The sequence below is a fragment of the Dermacentor albipictus genome, chromosome 9, assembly GCF_038994185.2.
Source record: "Dermacentor albipictus isolate Rhodes 1998 colony chromosome 9, USDA_Dalb.pri_finalv2, whole genome shotgun sequence".
NCBI lineage: Eukaryota > Metazoa > Arthropoda > Arachnida > Ixodida > Ixodidae > Dermacentor > Dermacentor albipictus.
The window spans coordinates 95,419,523-95,423,836 of record NC_091829.1 but is presented as its reverse complement, the minus strand read 5'-3'; the positions used below and the strand labels follow the sequence as shown (position 1 = coordinate 95,423,836).

The 4,314-nt window shown below is 48.9% G+C and overlaps 1 pseudogene; it reads right to left on the bottom strand.

Annotated features, from left to right (window-relative positions):
* Positions 1–2,614: 2,614 nt before the first annotated feature.
* On the bottom strand, positions 2,615–3,604 carry LOC139050163 (probable ATP-dependent RNA helicase DDX17 pseudogene; annotated as a pseudogene).
* Positions 3,605–4,314: the final 710 nt, after the last annotated feature.

Here is a 4,314-nt window from a genome sequence, read left to right as displayed (position 1 = left end):
TTGAACATGCAGCAGAACACGCAAGACGGACAAGCAAGCGCCGGCCAAACAAGAAAATTCGCAAAGGCAGAAAGAATAAATAAAATAAATTAAGGGGTTTGAGGTGCCAAAGCCAGGATCTGATTACGAGGGACGCCATAGCGAAGGACTCCGTAATAAATTGGACCACCTGGGGGTATCTTAACGTGCACCTAAACCCAAGTATACGGTAGTTTTCGCACTTCGGACGCCGATTTTCACCCCCCTCGAAATGCGAGAGCCGTGGCCGGGATTTGATCCCGCGGCCTCGCGCTGCCCAACACTATAGGCAACCACGGCGGGTGGGGCGAAAAATAAAGCCCTTGGTTTCGCGGACGCTAAGCAAATCGTTTTCCCTCGCACCGCAGCACTCTCGAAAAAAAAAAACCCAAGGGGGTCGAGCTCCACCAGCGCCTCCACCAGGCCCACTTCTAGAAAGCCCCGAACACAGTCTCAGCTGTGTTCTTATCGGGCAGCCTCCTTGTCTGCAGCCACCTGCGCGAGTTCTTCGGAGTCTAACTCGATGCGTGTGCTTCCTCCATGCGACGGGTGCTGTTGTGACACGCGTTTCAAAGGTTTCCAACTCGCGTGCTGCAGAGCAGGGCCCACAGGCCCGACAACACGTACTCGTACATACATACATACATGCATACATACATACATACATACATACATACATACATACATACATACATACATACATACATACATACATACATACATACATACATACATACATACATACATACATACATACATACATACATACATACATACATACATACATACATACATACATACATACATACACACATACACACATACACACATACACACATACACACATACACACACACATACATACATACATACATACATACATACATACATACATACATACATACATACATACATACATACATACATACATACATACATACATACATACATACATACATACATACATACATACCCCCGCAAGGAGCGTGAAGTACCCTGGGGATGATAACGCATTTCCAATTATGGCCTGGCATATCCCAAGTTCTTCAGCTTCGTGAACGTATAAACGCACTTTAAGACGTGGACGTAGTTCAAGGTATGCGCTGAGCGCGTACAAACCTAGTTGTTAGAAAATCATGTATTGAATAAAGTCCCACTCTCGCCCGAAATACGAAGCATCGACTGCGATAGCAATGTAGTAGAATTCCATATACGAGGTATCGGCCCCCTATCGACTCGAAACATTCGCTTAGTAACTGAATTAACAAGCATTGGTGTCCGTGCGCACTAGCAAACATGAATACATCACACTGGATGAGAGCGGAGACTTGCTGCAAAATACTAGACGCTGATGTGGGCAAGCCTCGCAGCAGCAGCGAGCGAAGTGACATTTGTGTTATCTATCGCTTCAATACAAGAACAGCGGGAAGACAGCGCGCACAAAGGCGTGAGAAGTCTGCAGAGCCCTTTCAAGATACGGCGCGCGCGCCAGATTAAGCCAGGATCGTCGGCTCCCTTCACCTGCTTTCACTCGCTCATACAGCATAGTGCGCGCGGCGACAGTGTTATCGCCCTTGGACTTTATACGGAACATCACGGTGATGCCGACGACGAAGGCAAAAGTGCGCCTGGATTGTCCATATAATTCCTATCGCAGCAATACATAGGCTCCCATATGTTACACTAAGCCCTTAAGCCTCCATTTGAAGCACGTGGAATCACGGGTGCTCAGCTGGAATGTTAGGGACCAAGTGTTCACTGGAATTTATACCAGCAATACGTCTGCAAGCGATAATATGTATGATCACATAACATTTTGTTATCTCAGACAGTACTGAAAAGAACATACAACGTTTTTATATATGCTAAATTTATTTCTTCGTTCCTTCTTTGTTTTGAAATATTTATATTTTTCAATAGCACACTCTTTAACCGATTTTCTTATACTTCGATATAAGCTCAACTAGTGTGTCATGCTTCTCACAGATAGAGTATACATTCTTATGGTCGTCTTAAAAATCGCTTGCCTATCTCCTAGAGTGGACATGTGCCACTAGCACACAAAATTGGGTGGGAATTTTACGCCCCCGGAGAAGACGACTATTGCTACTAGTAGAAGTACAATTAGTTACTACTACTATCATTGCTACCACTGCGACTGCCTCTACTATCAGAATCACCATACGCTACTGTTACATATATGAATAGCAGTGTTTTTCCCTACACGCGAACATAGTGCACGTTCTTAAATTGGTCATGTATGTGACTCTGAAGTGAGCCGATCATTTTGGCCACGCCCATGCTATACACAAGTCAAATAGGAGCAATACATAAATACCGCCGTTTTTATATTGACAATACGAGAAGCATGTAATTTCGACGTCAAGAAAATTTTCGTGATCGTGCCCAGCACCTGAATGAAAGCAAACAGAGCAACCATAAGGCTCCAATGTTATCCTTTCGGCCTTTTTCCTGTTAAAACGAAGAAAATTCCTGCGTGGTCTGCATTTTAGAATACACGAGCAATTTACAAGTACGGACACACCTGCTTTTCAAGCAACGCATCATCGCAAGGTGAGCGAATGGATAAGTAAAGTTAATATTTTGCAGCGTCAAGCACCTTGGTGGCTATTTCGCGGAGTCGTGGAGCCACCGTCTGTTTGTTAGCTCCAAGAATCGCTATGAGCTCTTTTGCACGCCGGCTGTCGTTGGGGCTGATAAAGGTGTACGCCGTGCCCTGATCAGCGCAGCGGGTGGCGTGCTCCACCCGCTTATGGTAGTCCTCCAGACACAGCGGGTAGTCGTAGTTGATCACGAAACGCACGTCGCCATCGTCCAGCTGACGCGTGGCCACGTCCGTTGCGACTAATACGGCCGCCGAGCCTTTTCGAAATGCGTTGAGTTCGCGGTCGCGGATTCCTTCCGTCATACCGCCGTGAATGGCGACAGCTGGCCAGCCCAGCATTTGCAGATTTAGCACCAATACATTCACGCTTTGTCTCGTTCCTGCGAAAACTATCACCTTGTCGCACTTCTTGAGGAGAATGTCCTCAAAGATGGCAATTAATTTGTCGTCTTTCTCAGCTTTACCACAGATGACAACAACATGCTCAATCTGTCCGCTTTGATGCGCCGTCTGTAACCCGAAGCTCACCCGAACGTAGTCGTGCATCAATTCATCGGCAAGATGGGAAACGGCCCAATTTGGTGAAGCAACCAACATTATCTTCTGACAGACTGGGTGAACTAGGGCGTTGATGGTGCGAATTTGTTTTTCTAAGCCCATAATCAGCATGAGGTCCACTCGGTCCATCACCAGGTAGGAGCAGCGACGAAGATTCACCTTGCCTTCTTTCAGGAAGGACAACAGACGGCCAGGTGACGCAACGCAAACCTCACATGGGCCTCTCTTCAGGGCTTTCAGTTGCCGTAGCTTCCATTCCCCGCGAGACAGGCACACGCTGCGAACTGCCGTGTATTTCTCCATGTGGCAGTTCAGCTCGTGGGTCTGTCGTGCCAGCTCCGGCGTCGCTACTAGCACGAGCACGATGGGGCCGTCACCAGACTGGAGAGGTGGTTGGTGCATGACGTGCACGATGGCTGGAAGCAGGTAGGCCAGTGTCTTGTCTCTAGGGGGAACGCTGCGTTCGCCGAAGAGTGCGGACGTGCCTCACATGCACTCCGTGATTTTGGGGTCCTTTGACCCGGTTAATCCCATCGGACTACCGAAATTCTGGTCGGAATCGACGTCGGAAGTGAAGAGGACCACGAGGATACCAATTTCAAGCCGGTGGGTCCTTTTTTCGGATTTTATCGGCATTTGAAGTTCCCACGTGGTCGGCAGGGCGTTACGTACGGGGCTCCGCGGCCTTCCCGGCTTCGGCCCGCGGTGAAGACGCATCGGAGCGATGTCCCGAACGAGCAATCCGAGCTACGACCAACCCGTGACCTTAAGACCGACAAGATTTTCGGCTGAATCCCAGGAAAACATGGAAGAAGACTTCCACGACACCATCGAAGTGGCCCACATGCAGCAAGACCGAGACGGCCTCGCTGCAGCAGGGATCCAAGCCCCGGGAAGCAGCACCTCAACGATCCAACGCTCACAAGTAAGCGGAATCGACAGAGAAAAAGAAGACGACTGGATAGTCGCCATGTCGAAGAAACAACGGAAACGCCAAGACGGCGGCGGCAAGCAGCAAGTCTTGGCGGGAAACGGCCTAGATTGCGCGCCTTTTTCAGGGGCGACGAAGAACGCAGCTGGCGCGCCAGCCGCGGCGGAGAAGAAGGAGAGGG